Source organism: Panthera uncia, assembly GCF_023721935.1.
Source record: "Panthera uncia isolate 11264 chromosome A3 unlocalized genomic scaffold, Puncia_PCG_1.0 HiC_scaffold_12, whole genome shotgun sequence".
NCBI classification, from domain to species: Eukaryota; Metazoa; Chordata; class Mammalia; order Carnivora; family Felidae; genus Panthera; species Panthera uncia.
Genome location: NW_026057579.1, coordinates 8,783,644 through 8,800,890, shown reverse-complemented (window position 1 = coordinate 8,800,890; position 17,247 = coordinate 8,783,644). Strand labels below are relative to the sequence as shown.

General features: G+C 38.2%; 1 protein-coding gene across 5 annotated transcripts in view; it reads right to left on the bottom strand.

Moving 5' to 3' along the window:
* The window catches only part of MAP4K3 (mitogen-activated protein kinase kinase kinase kinase 3), a 207,365-nt gene that overhangs the window by 140,752 nt on the left and 49,366 nt on the right, over positions 1–17,247 (bottom strand). The gene's annotated exons all lie outside the window — the stretch shown is intronic.

The window sequence follows — 17,247 nt, the reverse complement described above, 5'->3', positions numbered from 1 at the left end:
CACATACAGAGACTTCAGGATGTGCCAGGCACTGTCCTAAGTATTTTTTCTTAATTCATTTATCCTCACAACAATCTTATGAGGTAGGTACTAATATTATATCCACTTTGCAGATGACAAAACTGAAGCACAGACAAGTTAAAGAACTTGCCGAGGCCATATTGCTAGTAAGCAACAGTAATGATTCTAATCCAAGAAGACTGATTTCAGAGTCTGAACTTTTAAGCATTACACTTTATTGCCATTCATTCTAAGTCCATTTAAAATTTTTGAATTGATTAACTAGCCTTAAACTTTTAATCTTAAAAATCTGAGAATATGAAAAGCTAATAATTTATAAGTATATAATAATATAAATATAAAAACAGCCCCCCCTGCGCATCTGTTTAAACACAGCTGATGGTACAATCAATTCAGTGCAGTTCAGTACAAATCAAATATATTTCATGAGCCATATATTAAAAATAAAAATTATTTAAGAGACCAATCAATAACATTAAATTGCTGGTATTTACAACTGTAATTATGTAATAAGCTGAAGCTGTCTTTTCAATTTATATGCAAATGGCAGTAATTCTTTGTCAACTTAAAATGTTTTATAATTTGATCAGAACTTTCAAAATACTTGCAACTGTTACAACTGTTACATAAAACTGCTCACTGAAACTTAACTTTCATATCAGCCAATGAAGATCAATACACACAATTCACTGATCACAGAAAGATACAGTCCTGTGAGCTGAACTGCAACACGCTCATATTTTTTTTTTAATTTTATTTATTTTTAACTAATCTATACACCCAATGTGGGCCTTGAGCTCACAACCTCAAAGATCAAGAATCACACACTCTGCCAACTGAGCCAGCAAAGCGCCCCACAACACTTTCTTATTAATGGATTGGTGAAGATCAGTGAATCATCTACAAGCAATGATAGCAGCATTAACAATAGAACCCTTCTAAGAATACTGGGGCATTAAAAAGGTCAGATGATAATCTAGGAAGGTAGATATGGGGCACAGCCATTGCTGAAATATAAAATTTAACCTTTTAACTCAAAGATATTAAAAAGATCTCCCCCTACTGGGGTGCCTGGCTGGCTGAATTGGAAGGGCATGTGACTCTTGATCTTAGCGTTATGAATCTGAGCCCCACGAAGACTGCAGAGATTACTTAAATAAATATTTTTATAAAAGAGAGATCTCCCCATATAAATTAAGAAAAAATTTTAACTGAAATTTGTAGGGAAAATTCATTCCTTCTGAAAAAATTCCCATAACCAATGAACACTTACCATGGCCAACTTATAAGCAGTACGAAACAGATTTGAACAGTTACTTCAAACTAAACTTAGTTTCTGTTAAATGAGATAGACATTTCAATATAGTGCTAGATAAGTGCTCATTCCCTTCTCTTGAATGAGAAGATACACACACACACACACACACACACACTGAAACAGAAATAAAATCAGAACACCATTCTGGGAGCATTTTGTGAAGGGCCAGCAAAGTGTACCTGTACAATACTCAGGTATATCACAGAAACAGGACTCATAAATCTTCTCAAACATTATCACAACTACTTGCTTTTTCTCCTCACACTTCATGAACCTGCCCTGTCAGGCTCCCCCTAGACACTCTGTCCTCTAACCCCCATCTTTGCTAGCACTTCTCCAAATAAACTAAGACAAGATGCTACTCTCCCCACTTCTCAATTCTCCATTTAAAAATCCTGCCATGGTTTTATTTTCTGTTCACCCAAAGAAGTTCAGGGGCGCATGGGTGGCTCAACTGGTTAAGCGTTCGACTTCAGCTCAGGTCATGATCTCACGGTTCATGAGTTTGAGCCCCACACCGGGCTCGCTCTGAGCCTGGAGCCTGCCTTGGATTCTGTGGTCTTCCTCTCTCTCTGCCCCTCCCTCATTCATGCTCTGTCTCTGTCTCTCTCTCTCTCTCTCAAAAATAAATAAACATTTAAAAAAAGAAAGAAAGAAAGAAAGAAAGAAAGAAAGAAAGAAAGGAAGGAAGGAAGAAAGAAAGAAAGAAAATCAGAGTATGGGTGATTCCATTACAGAAGAGCAGAGAGAATATGAACTCACAGAAAGCCAGGATGATTTTTTATAGCTGAAATTTTGTTCCTAATTGACCACAAGAGGGCACAATGTCTACTGACAACACAAGTTACAGAGAGTGTCCAAAATGGCTACTGTACACAATGTACCACTCTCTTCTAAAAACAGATTTACTAATAGTTAACACCAGCACATATTTAACAGAGAAACTGGGACAGCAAACTATCAGTAGCACTTATCAGACTGAAGTCAATGTTTACTACAGGCGTGACTTCAGATATAATTTTTCAAAATTTAAATCATTCCAGAATTTTAAGGATAACAAACGAGTCCTTAAAATTATGATTCTTTAGAATGAACAAAAAAACAGAAGACACCTAATGATTACTACTTTTTTTTTTACCTTCTGAAATATTTTCCAGTACGTAACTTTATTTGACAGAACTAAGGTAATTCACAAAAAGAAAAATTACAACAAAAAACCCAGACAAGTTGAATTTCTGAGCTTTTCTCCATCAAAATGCAGCAGACAGACATTTATTAACAAAAAGTCTTTAAAGCATTATGATTCATCAAGAATCTTGGTTTTGGGGTTCCTGGGTAAGCTCAGTTGATTAAGCAAGTGTCAGATTCTTTGATCTCAGGGTCCTGAGATTGAGCCCCATGTGGATCGAGCTCCACACCCTGCATGGAGCCAGCATAAGATTCTCTCTCTCTCCCTGTCCCTCCCCTGCTTGCATTCGAGCTCCTGCGCTCGCTTGCTTGCTCTCTCTCTCAAAAAAAAAAAAAAAAAAAATTCTTGGTCTTCTAGCTAAATCATGTTTTGCTGTCTCTAAATTTACAATGGTCAAGATTATATACGGAGTTAAATATAAAAAGTAATAGTATCTCTTATACTCTGCAACTACTAATCTTTTTGCAATCACCCAGAGCAATTTATTAGGAAGAAAATGAGAACAAGGTAAATATTATAAAATATTGCCATGTACAAAGTTAAAAAAAATTTTTTTTAAGTTTTACTTACTTATATTGAGAGAGAGAGAGAAAGTACAAATGGGGAAGGGGCAGAGAGAGAGGGAGAGAGAAAATTCCAAGCAGGTGCTGCACTGTCAGCACAGAGCCTGATGCAGGGCTGAAACCCACAAACCATGGGATCATGGCCTGAGCCAAATCATGAGTCAGACGTTCAACTGAATGAGCCATTCAGGCACCCCTAAAGTTAAAAATTGTTTAATTCAGTATCAATAATGTGAAAATTTCAGACTTGCTCAGGGCAGAAAACTGAGGATAAATATTCTTAGCATCTAGACCTAGGAGTTGTCTGCCACATCACTGGCTTGCCCACCATTCTTCACTTATTTTGAAAGTGATATTCAGATCATGTTGTTCTTGAATGGAAAACTCTTCAGGAATACACACCATTGCTTTAAAGACAAAATTCAAGGGGCACCTAGGTGGCTCAGTCAGTTAAGCATCTGACTCTTGCTTTGGGCTGAGGTCATGATCTTGTGGTTGGTGAGATCTAGCCCTGCACAGGGCTCTGCACTTGGGATTCTCTTTGCTTCTACCCAACTCCTGTGCAAAAGGAAGGAAAGGAAGGAAAGGAAGGGAAGGAAGGGAAGGAAGGGAAGGAAGGAAGGAAGGAAGGAAGGAAGGAAGGAAGGAAGGAACCCTTTTTATAAAGACAAATCTCAAATTCCTTGTCAAGAGAATTTAAATTTTTCACTAATTACAACACTTTTCATAACAGCTTTTATTGAGATATAATTCACATACCATAAAGTTTACCCTTTCAGTGCATACAATTCAGTGGTTTTAAGTACATTCACAGTTTCATAACCATCATTGCTTTCTAACTTTGGAACTTCTCATCACCCCAAAAAGAAACCCTACACCAATCAATTAGCAGTCACTCCCTATTCCTCCTCCTCCCAGTTCCTGACAGCTACTGGTCTACTTTCTACCTCTATGGAGTTGACTACTCTGGATAGTTCATAAAAATAGGATTATACAAAATGTGGTCCTTTGTGACTGGCTTCTTTCACTGAGCATAACATTTTCCGGTTCACTCATGATGTATGGTGTATCAGTGCATGATTCCTTCCGTTACTGAATATACTCCACTGTATGGAAGTACCACAATTTATTTATCGATTTGTCAGCTGAAGGATATTTAGGCTGTTTCCACTTTGGGGCTATTATGAATAATGCTTCTATGAATGTTAGCGTACACATTTTTGTTTCTAATTCTCTTGGGTACAGACAGACCTAGGAGGGGAAGTGCCGAATCACATGGCAACTCTATGTTTAGCTTTTTGAAGGACTGTCAAACGTTTCTCCAAAGTGGCAGCACCATTTTATATTGTCACCAGCAATACACAAGGGTTCCATATCTCCACATCCTTGCCAACATTTGTTGTTACGGTTTTTATTTCAGCTGTCCTAGTGGGTGTGAAGTAGTATCTCATTGTGGTCTGAGTTGCAGTTCACTAATGACTAATGATGTTGAGCATCTTTTTATGCTCACTGGCCATCTGAATATTTTCTTTGGAGAAATGTCATATTCAACTTTTGCCCATTTTTGTGTTGTCTTTTTATTACTGACCTAGAATTCTTTATAGATTGTGATGTAAGTCTCTTATCAGTTACATGATTTGCAAATATTTAATCCCAACCTGTGGATTGTCTTGATTTTCTTGATGGTGTTCTTTGAAGCACAAAAGGTTTTAGTTTTGATCAAGTTTTTAAATTTATTTTTTGTTGCTTGTGCTTTTGGTGTTATAGCTAAAAAACTAATGTCTAGCCCAAGGTCCCAAAAATTTTTTCTTATCTTTTCTTCTAAGCATCTTAGAATTTTAGCTCTTCCATTTAGATCTATGATCCATTGTGAGTGAATTTTGGCATGGCGTCCAGGAGAACTCCAATTTCATTCTTTTGCGTGCGTATATCTAGTTGAGAAATATAGCATTTTAATTATAAAACTCTCTACTATATTGCCCCCGTCACTTCCTAATTTGCACTTTTGTGTTGCAGCCAAACTAAACAACTTGCCATTCCCCAATGCTATCCACACGTTTGCCCTTTGGAACATACTGCCGAGACGAATGCTTGCCCCAACTCCTTCCTGGGCCTAACTCCTAGATAATCCTTTAACGCTCAGCTTAGGTCATCATCACTTCCCCCATGCCTTTTTCCCTATCTCTATTCTGGCTTGGACATCCCAAACACACATACTCCCAAAGATCCTGGGTAACCTTTCTCAAATGGGAGTGGGCCTGGTTAGGAAGTCCTACAGATCTAGAACTGGTCTCAGTTTAGAGGGGATTTTGCAAACTGTTATGATTCAAAGGTATCCCAGAAGTCAGCTTGGTTCAGTCAGCCTTTTAGAGGCCATTCATGATGGAATTTGGGAAAGGATTTTTCTGAGATAATTTCACGCTGACTACTGCACCATCTCCAACTATCAGAAAAATATCCCTTGAGTGTGAGAGTGGGAGTAAACAACATAATCCAGAAGCAATCGTTAAGAAGCAAAAAGTATGCTACATACTATATAAAGTGAGTTAGAGACCATCACTACCAATAAAATAATCTGACCATCGACTATGACCAAGCACTTCCAGGTATTCAAAGCTTATACCTTAGAAAGGTTTGTCTGACATGAATATGAAGAAGAAAGGCTCAGAAATGGGAGTGAAGATATGTGAAGTTTAGTCCTGCCAGTAACTAGCAATGGGATCTGAGCAAGTGATTTCCCTGTGTCTTCTTCCCAATTCTGTTCCTGCAATTTAAAAACAAGAAAGTGAATGGGGCGCCTGGGTGGCTCAGTCGGTTGAGCATCCGACTTCGGCTCAGGTCATGATCTCGCAGTCTGTAAGTTCGAGCCCCGCGTCAGGCTCTGTGCTGACCTCTCAGAGCCTGGAGCCTGTTTCAGATTCTGTGTCTCCCTCTCTCTCTGACCCTCCCCCGTTCATGCTCTGTCTCTCTCTGTCTCAAAAATAAATAAACGTTAAAAAAAAAAATTAAAAAAAAATAAAAACAAGAAAGTGAAAAAAGGCTATTTCTAACGTTCCTTACAAAGGTCAATGTTTACATCCAATAATTTAAGTCTAAATTAACAGATCCCATATACTAAACTAGCTACAACAACAACAACAACAAAACACCACCAGCGGTTTTCAATCAACAGATTTAAGACAGGAACCATAAATCTGTACTCAAAGCTACTGAGGTGCTTCTGACGTCCCACCAGGTCTGGAGACATGGTATAAGGCACTGTGCCATGAGTTTCATAAAATAAATACCAACTTCTAAGTCTGAAAGGGGTGTTACAGGGATGGCTTTATGAAGGAGATTACCATTTAATCAGAGGTTTGCAAGATGGGCTGGATAACAACAAACACAGAAGAGGGATGGGAAAGAGGGCATAGAAAGAAAAGCATGAGCAAGGGCACTGGGACAGAAAACACGGGCTATTTTGAGTGTAAATGGAGGGCCAAGCCTCAGGGTACCTCCCATATAAATACTCCCTTACAGAGGGAGATGGCTAACCCACAGTCCCTGCTGAAGGAATAGTTTTGACTGCTTTTCCAGTTACTTGAACGAGTGTGAGCCTACCACAAGGGCAACTAAATACACTAGAAGACTGATAGCCAGAGTGATCTCAGTCCCTGGTTTGCTTAGGACACTCCTAGTTTATGCCTAAGTCCTAACAGAATTCTTAATAGTGCCCACTTTCATTCTCAAAATGATACTTAAATTTTTATTTAATTTGAATGGTAAAACACAAGGTCACTCCACCAGTAAACCCTGAGCTGACATGAAGAAAGGATATAGGCCAGATTCTCTAACATAGGGGTCAGCAAACATATCCGTTTTGTTTTTTTAATTCCAGTGTTCTATTAGTTTCAGGTGCACAATACGGTGATTCAGCAGTTCTGTACATTACTCAGTGCTCATTATGATGAAGTGTACTCTTAATCCCCTTCACCTATTTCACCCATCCCCTCCATTCACCTCACCTCTGGTAACCACCTATTTGTTCTCTGTAGTTAAGAGTCTGTTTCTTGATTTGAAACAGGTCCATTTTTATAAAGTTTTTCTAGAACACAGCCATGTGCATTTAAGTACCGTCCATGGCTGCTTTCACAATACAATGGTAGAGTTGAGTAGTTGAGAAGGAGACCATATGAAGTACCTGAAAGACCTACTATTGGGTTGTTTACAGGAAAAACTGGCTGACTCTCACTCTACAACAGCGTTGTCCAACAGGACTTTCTGCATTGATGGAAATGTTCTGTATCTGCATCGTGCAATAAATAGACTGCCACATGTAGTTATCGATCAACTAAAATATGTCTAGTACCACTGAAAAACTGAATTTTATATATTTGTGCATGCAGTAAAATATTTATATTTGGGAGTTTTAATTTTCTGAGGCATTACTACATTTAAAATGTATTAGTTTCAGGTGTACAACATAACTTGATATATGTACATACCGCAAACTGGTTACCACAATAAATTTAGTTAACATCTACCACCACACACACTTAAAAGTTCTTTTTTCTTGTGATGAGACCTTTTAAGAACGATTCTCTCACCATCTTCCAAATATACAATACAGAACTGTGATCACTGTAGTACATGCTGTAGATTACATCCCCAGGATTTATTTAGCTTATAACTGGAAAAAATCAACTTTAAAAAACATAGTTCTAGTAGTTTCAACACATGTATAGACTTGTATAACCATCATCACCAGCCAGAAGCAAAAAAGTTCCATTACTGCAAAAACTCCCTTGGAAGTTATATTCTTGCCTCCCCCAACCCTTGGCAACCACTGACTGGATCTTTGCCACTACAGTTCTGTCTTTTCAAGAATTTCATATAAATTTAAACATTCATTATGTAACTTTTTAAAAAAAGTTTTAATGTTTATTTATTTTTGAGAGATATGCAGAGCATGGGCAGGGGAGGGGCAGAGAGAGAGGGAGACACAGAATCTGAAGCAGGCTCCAGGCTCTGAGCTGCCAGCACAGAACCCGACGCAGGCCTCAAACTCACGAACCATGAGCCAAAGTCAGACACTTAACCGACTGAACCACCCAGGCGCCCATCATCATGTCACTTTTTGAAACTGTCTTCTTTCACCAAGTGGCTGCATGTACTGTTAGTTCATTCCTTCTCATTTTTTAGTGGTTTTCTATTGTATGGATATTACCACCATTCATCCACCACCAGTGAAAGGACATACTAGCTAGTTTTAGTTTTTGGTGACTATGAATCAAGCTTCCTAGAAATTTGAGTACAGGTTACAAAAATACCCAGGAGTGAAACTGGGTCATATGATAGGTATATGTTTAACTTTGTAAAAAACTATCAAACTCTTTCTAAAGTAGCCATACCATTGTCCATTTCCAGCAGCAATTTATGAGTGCCCCAGTTGTTCTACATCCTTGCCAGTAACTGGTATTGTACTTTTAATTTTGGCCATTCTAACAAGTGTGTAATGGCATGTCGTGGTGGTTTCAGTTTGCACTTCCCTAATGGCTAATGATGTTGAATATCTATTCATGTGCTCACTTGCCATCCTTTGGTGAAGTGTGTTCTAATCTTTTTCCTATGTTTTAATTGGGATGTTTATTTTCGTATTGTTGAGTTTTGAGAGTTCTTTACACATTCCAGATACAAGTTCTTTTCATTCTCTTAATAGCATCATTTGCAGAGTGTTATGGCTGAATTGTGTGCATTCATTCCTAAAATTCGTATGTTTTAGTCCTAACCCCCAATACCTTAGAATGTAACTGTATTTGGAGACAGCCCTTTTAAAGAGGTAATTCAGGTTAAATGAAGCCATACGGGTGGCTCTAATCCAGTAGGGCTAGCGTTCTTACAAGAACAGGAAGGGATCCAGAGATGTGCACGCACAGTGAAAAGACCATGTGAGAAACAGCAAGAAGGTGGCCACCTGAAATCCATGGAGAGACTGAGGAGAAGCCAACTCTACCAACACCTTGATCTTGAATTTCCAGTCTCCACAACTGCGAGAAAATAAAATTTCAATTGTTTGAGCCTCCCAATCTGTGGTACTTTGTTATGGCAGCCCTAGTAAACTAATACAGAGAGTAAAAGTCTATATTTTTTATAAAGTCTAATTTATCCACTATTTTTTTTCATGGATTGTGCTTTGGTGTCATGTCCAAAAAAATCTTTTTGCTCAATCCCAATTTTCTCCTATGCTTTCTTCTAAAAAAGTTTCACATTTAGATTTGATACATTTTACTTTAATTTTTATTTAAGGTGGGACACTTAGGTCGAGGTTTTTTGTTTTTGCAGGAATATGTCCAACTGTTCTGTTTGTTGAAACGACTATCCTTCCTGCATTGAACTGCCTTTCACCTCTGTCAAAATCAGTTGGCTATACCTGTGTGGGTGTATTTCTGGATTCTATATAGATCCACTGATCTTGTGTCTATCCCTTACTAATACTACACGCAGTCTTGATTCCTGTAGCTTTACAAAAAGTCTTAAAAATTAATTATTATGTGATTCCTCTTTTTCAAAGTTGCTTCAGCTATTCAAGGTCTTTTGCCTTTCCCTATACATTTTAGAATCGACCTGTCTGTATATATATTTTTTAATCCTGCTGGGATTATTTGGAATTGCATTAAATCTATAAACCAATTTGGAGAGAACTGGTATCTTTACTATGTAGTCTTCCAATCCATGAACACCAATCTCTGTTTAGGTTTTCTCTGGTATCTTTCATCAGTGTTTTACAGTTAACAGCATACAGATCCAACACATTATTTTCATTTTAATAGCCATGTGTAGCTAGTGACAACTATATTAGACATCACAGGTCTAAAAAGTGTGAACTTGGAAATCCTGAGAAACGGTACCACTACACAATGTAACCCAGTGTGAAAACTATGCCATAAAATTATGCCAGGGTCTTAGCAAGCAAGACCTTTGGCAAAGTAAAGATTTGAAGAAGTAGAAAAGATACTATGAGGAGATAGTTAATAAAGAACAGAGAATAGAACAAATGCGCAGAAAAAAATTATAAGAGACCATGAGAAAGGAACAGATCTCCAAAGCTGCCTTGAGTTCCTGACAACTTTCCAGTTTCATATCACACGTTATCTTTACAATAGCCTCTATTTTCCAGAGTCACCTTACATCGCTCTTTATTTCTTAAAACCAGATTTTTAAAAAAATTTTTTGTTTTATTTTAGTGACAGAGCATGAATGGGAAAGGAGCAGGAGAGAATCTCAAGCAGGCTCCACACTTAACATGGAGCCACACATGGGGCTCAATCCCACAACCCTGGGATCACGACCCGAGCTGAAATCAAGAGTCAGACGCTCAACTGACTGAGCTACCCAGGTGCCCCTTTAAAACCAGATGTTTAAAGATCTAAATTTCTGGGACTATATGGTGCTAATTAAAAAAAAAAAAAAAAAAAAAACCAGATTGAGACTATCATGCTAACTTTTTGTGAAAAATGCACTTAGCAGGGGCGCCTGGAGGGCTTAGTTGGTTAAGTGTTCGACTTCAGCTTAGGTCATGAGCTCAGGTCATGATCTCATGGTCCAGGAGTTCAAGCCCTACCTCTGGCTGTCTGCTGTCAGCGCAGCCCCCTTTTGCAATCTTCTGTCTCCCTCTTTCTCTGCCCCTGCCCCACTTGTGCTCTCTCCCAGTCTCTCAAAAATAAACATTTAAAAAAAAATGCACTTAGCAAATGACTGCATGTAGTGGAAAATAATCTGTGCATGATAAAAGGCAACATAATAAATTATACTTCAAAGTTTAATTCAGAATTCAAAGTGGGCTTATTCTGTATCAGTAACGTTTTTCAATGGCAGACTACAAATGTCAATTTAACTACTAATACGGTTAAAACTGAACAGTGGCATTGAGTTTGGGAAAACATAAGGGTGCAGATAACCAAATTCCAACTTCCCATTATAGAAGCAACAGCAGCAGCATCTCTGGCCCAGTGGTGCTCAAACCCCAGTGTAAATAGAAATTACCTGAGGTTTTTGCTTTTGGATTTTTTGCTCAGCATTAGCTGAGACATGAGAATCCCTCATATTACAAATACCTAGATAAAGCAAATAAGATGCAACAAGTAAAGTCTTTCTTTTGAGAGCGCAGGGGGGAAGGGTAGAGAGAGAAGGAGAGAGAGAATCCCAAGTAGGCTCCAGGCTCAGCTCAGAGCCCAAGATGGGGCTCAAGCTCAGGAACCATGAGTTCATAACCTGAGCTGAAATCAAGAGTCAGACACTTAACCAGCTGAGCTACCCAAGCGCCCCACAACAAATACTCTTTTAAATTTTTTTTCAACGTTTTTTATTTATTTTTGGGACAGAGAGAGACAGAGCATGAACGGGGGAGGGGCAGAGAGAGAGGGAGACACAGAATCGGAAACAGGCTCCAGGCTCCGAGCCATCAGCCCAGAGCCTGACACGGGGCTCGAACTCATGGACCGCGAGATGGTGACCTGGCTGAAGTCGGACGCTTAACCGACTGTGCCACCCAGGCGCCCCCAAATACTCTTTTAAATGCACTGCTAAACTCACAAGAAATCCACAGACAGCAAAAACAAAGAGAAAATAGTAATTAATCAAAAATATCTGTTGAATGTGTTTATTTAATGAAAATAGAGTGGTGCGCAAGAGCTAAAACCATGATCTTAGCTCAAACTTCAAATATAGAGACTTGAGGGGCGCCTGGGTGGCTCAGTCAGTTGAGCCACTGACCTCAGCTCAGGTCATGATCTCACAGCTTGTGAGTTCAAGCCCCGAGTCGGGCTCTGTGCTGACAGCTCAGAGCCTGGAACCTGCTTCGGATTCTGTGTCTCCCTCTCTCTCTGCCCTTTCCCCACTCGCACTCTGTCTCTGTCTCTCTCAAAAATAAATAAACATTAAAAAAAAATTAAAAAAAAACAAATATAGAGACTTGAATTTTGATTTTTATTAGATGTGATGAAAGGTGGAATTGAGACCACTACTTAAAACCAGCAATACCCGTGAAAGGCCACACCCTTCAGTGAATGAGTAGGTATGGGGGCTGGGCATGTCTGGCCACTGACGAAGAGAGCAAATAAAAACACAACCATATGAATCAGGACTTCACTGGAATGGGGTCCAGTGACAATTATTACAAGCCTGTTCTCAGTTAAGTATAAATTTACACTTCTTACAAGGACCAGGGCCTCAAGCCAATAAATGAATTTCAGCTGTTTCTAGGTTGGTGGTAATGCAAGGCACCTGTCAGAAAGAGAAGCAAATTCTCTGCATGAAGTCAAACATACCTTCAACCCACATCCCAGGAGATTCCTAAATATGACTATTATCCAAATAGGAAATTAACAAAATTATCAAACCAAAAGGAAACAAACTACCACAGCAGCAAAAGCTATAAAAAACAGAATTAAACCTGCAAGAAATTAAAATTTTGGAATTTACAGATATATAATATAAAATTACAATTAGGTATGCCTTAAAAGTTTACAGAAATTGGGGCACCTGGGTGGCTCAGTTGGTTGAGTGGTTGACTTGGGCTCAGGTCATGATCTCATGGTTTGTGAGTTCAAGCCCTGCATTGGGCTAACCGCTGTCAGCACAGAGCTGGCTTCGGATCCCCTATCTTTCTCTGCCCCTCCCCTCTCCCACTCTCAAAAAATAAAATAAAAATGTACAGAAATAAAATATTGAATATATAGGCCAGAAATAAGAGGCTAACAAAAATGACTAGGCAGACAGGAAAAAAAAAAAAAAAAACAACAACAAAAAACACCTAATAGAATTTCTGGGGAAAATATATATAATCCTTGAAATTAAAAACCTAATTGGAGTAGACACAGAGAAAGAATCAGTAAACAAAATGACTGACCTGAATCAGGAAAGAAAGCCAAAGAAATAAAAGACATGAAAGAGATTAAGAGACATCTTAAAACCATCCCGTCTCATTAAATCTCATCTCAAGAAAGAGAGATTAACTTACATTTGATTAAAATTTCAGAAGGAAAGAACAGGAAAAAAATGGAGAAGCAGCAATACTTCAAGGGACATTGGCTGAAATTTTTCCAGAATAAAGAGAGGATGCCATATTCAGGAGACACTAAAAGTCCCAAGAAGGATAAAAAAGAAATCCACATCCAGACACATCAGATGAAACTGCAAACCGCCAAAGGCAAGGAGGTGATCTTTAAAATCAGACAGAGAAAGGTTCCTATAAAGGAACAACAATTAGACTTCTCAGAAAAATAATAAAGGTCGGAATAATACTCTGGTAAGAGTAATTAAGTCATTTAGAACTGCATTCCTAGGTAAAAACATCATTCAAGAAATAGGACAAAAAAAAAAACCCATACATTTTTTGATAAAAACTGAGTTTACCACCAAAAGGCATGGAGTATATCCTTCTAAAGGTATAGTTCAAGATTTTAAAAAAAGTTTCAAGACAGTCTAAATGCCAAAAGGTGCAAAAATAAAGTAATTTGGCAATCTTGGGTTGATATAAACAAACATTGATGACTGTAGAGAGCAGTAATAATAATGTCTAATTTATGCCATTTTTAAAAAGATAGAACTCAAATACTGAACAAATGGCATGTAAATGGAAAGGTGTGATTGATATTAAAGGGCTCTCAGGAATGTGTATTATTTAGGAGGTGTGTAGAGTTAGCGAGTAATGTGAGGTCTTCAATTAGATACACGTATTAATAAGAGTAACTTCTCGAATAGTAGAAGAAGTATACAGCAGTGATGCTTAATTAGGGAGGACACTAGCCCCCTGTGTTAGAAAGGAAGTGTTTGGGATTGTGTGAAGGCATTCTGGGGATGACAACGCACTTGGTAGGTAGGAGCCAAGGATTTTAAAGGTCCTGCTGTGCCTATAAAGTGCCACAGAGTGGAAGTCTTAGCCAAAATGTCAATAGCCCTATAACAGTATGAAATAACATATACAACTACCAAAAATGGAATTTAAATAATTCGACATGGAAATTAAACAATAAAAATCACCTATAAATGTGCTTCAAGTCACAAATTCTTGGGCTCCCCCTATAACAGATTCTGAATCAACAGGTCTGTGACGAGACCCAGGAACTTACAGTTTTAATAACCCCCGAGCAACTGTGATACAATCCAACAACCACACTCTGAGAAACACTACAGCTTAATGAAGGGGACGCGGCAGGTGAAGAGGGTTTCAGAGACTCCCAGTACAGGCAGAGGTTCCAGAGCAAGCACTGCCCACTGCTGAGGAGAAATCCAGCAGCAGGGGGTAGGTGGTGGCCATTCACCTGCACATACCATTAGGAGTCCCCAAATCAGAAACTGCAGATCAAGAAGAAAAGAATTTTTCTAAATTTAACAATAGAAGTAGAACAATGCTTTTCCACTACGTAAAATAAAATGTTCTTTAATTACTGGAAATGAAATTACAACAGAATGACTCAGGACACCATCAATAAACAATTCAATCCACAAACCATAAATGAACCACCTATAAAGCAGATGGTGGGAAGGCCTGTCTTCAGAAGCCCCGGCCACACTCTGACCTACACTCTTTAAGTAAATGCCCTTCATTCACTCATTCCTAACATCTAGGATGCGACTGCCACAGGACAGCAGAATAGTATTTCTGAAAGATATTAAATATATTCTGGAGGGGGGTGGGGGGAAAGAGTTTCTTGCACTGAAAATAATACTATATATTCTCTTCCTAGAGATTAACAATGTACAATAGTACATTAAACGAGTCTGAAAAGGGACACCTGGGTGGCTCAGTCGGTTAAGAGGCCGACTTCAGCTCAGGTCATGATCTCACGGTTTGTGAATTCAAGCTCCACATCAGCCTCTGTGCTGACAGCTCAGAGCCTGGATCCTCCTTCAGATTCTGTGTCTCCCTCTCTCTCTGCCCCTTCCCTGCTCATGCTCTGTCTCTTTTTCTCTCTCAAAAATAAACATAAAAAAAAAAAAGTCTGAAGAGTTTACAGTAAGGAAATCCATTTGCTTTTGACTCCACTCTCTCACCATGATTTGATTAAAAGGAACTCCCAATTCTTCCCCATTTTCATTAGCAAATTTAAGATTTAGAAAATGATGTTCACTTAAGTAAATGTTTTTTATTCCCTGCTGTATCCTCTGGCACCTAGGACAGTGTCTCGAACAGGAACTCAAAAGATGTTTGCCGAATGAGTAATTAATATCAGTTGCATGCTGGTAAATGTTTAAAAAATCAGTTTGGGGGAAAAGGAGAGAGCAAGCCTTGATTGGTGGTATTTTACATTGTAAACACTCCCACCATGGCTACCAGTTTGAAATCTCTGAACACAGAGTGGGAAAGAGATGCTCATAATCTCACTAGCACAAAAAGGCTCCAGAACATTAATGATTAAAATGCTGAGTATAGTTTATTTTATGGAAATACAGAGTTAACACCTCATAAACTAGTATTCCTGAGGAATGAAGACTGACTTTTCCAGGTAATGGGATGCTACGTTAGGTGGAAAAATGTACATTTTTTTTTCAATTCAAAGAAATACTATATATTTATTAAGTGTGTGGTACAAAACTTAGCATTTTCTGTTAACTCAGTATTGTCAATTACCTATAAACTGTCATAAAGTGATGCTTTCAAAGGTTACAGAGATATACAAAGCTAATTGTCCTTTACTAAATCATGGGTTCTTAACCTGGGACCCAAGGATAGGTTCAGGGAACCCAAGATGCCTCTGACACTGAATGCAAACTGATAATATGTTAATGCATCTTTCTGGAAAGAAATTCTATAGCTTCCATCAGGTATCTCAAAGTGTCCATAACCCAAAGATTAAGACCCACTTTTCCAAGAAAGGAACTGAGAAGAACTACAAAAACAACCATAAAACAAGTAACAAAATGGCAATATGTACATACCTATAAATAATTACCTTGAATGTAAACAGACTAAATGCTCCAATCAAAAGACACAGGGTGATGGAATGGATAAAAAAGCAAGACCTATGTTTGTGCTGCCCAGGAGAGACTCATTTCAGACCTAAAGACACACACACAACAAAAGTGAAGGGATGGAAAAAGCATTTAGTATGCAAATGGAAGTGATAAGAAAGCCAGAGCAGCAGTACTTACACATCGGACAAAAAAGACTAAAAGACTGTAACAAGGGACAAAAAAGGACACTATATAATCACAAATGGAACAATCCAACAGGAAAATATAACAATTGTAAATTCTTATGTACCCAACATGAGAGCACCCAAATACATAAAGGAGCTAACAGTGAACATAAAGGAAGTAATCAATAGTAATACAATAATGGTTGGGGACTTTCACACCCCACCGACATCAATGGACAGAGCATCCAAGCAGATTATCAACATGGAAACAGTGGCTTTGAATGATACACTGGACCAGATGTATCTAATAGATATATTCAGAACATTCCATCCTAAAACAGCAGGATACATATTCTTTTCAAGTGCAAATGGAACATTCTCCAGAAGAGATCACATATTAGCCCACAAAACAAATCTCAGCAAATTCAAAAAGACTGAAGTCATACCATACATTTTTTTCATTTTTTTAAATGTTTATTTATTTTTGAGAGAGAGAGAGAGAGGGAGAGAGAATGAATGAGTATCCCAAGCAGGCTCCATGCTATGCTGTCAGTGCAGAGCTCAATGTGGGGCTCAAATCCACAAACCGTGAGATCATGACCTGAGCTGTAATCAAGAAGCTAATGCTTAACTGACTGAGCCACCCAAGGGCACCATCCATGCATGCATCTTTTCTGACTACAACACTATGAAAGTAGAAATCAACAACAACAACAAAATTCTGGGAAGAACACAAATATATGGAAGTTAAATAACATGCTACTCAACAATGAGTCAACCAAGAAATCAAAGAGGCAATCAAAAAATACATGAAGGCAAATAAAAATGAAAACACAATGGTCCAAAATCTTTGGGATGCAGCAAAAGCTGTACTAAGAGGGGAAGTTTATAACAATATAAGCCTACCTCAAAAAGAAAAAAATCTCAAATAAACAACCTAACCTTACACCTAAAGGAACTAGAAAAACAAGAAAAAACAAAAGCCAAAAATGGTTAAAAAAAAAAAAAAAAGAAAAGAAAAAAGAAAAAAGAAACAAT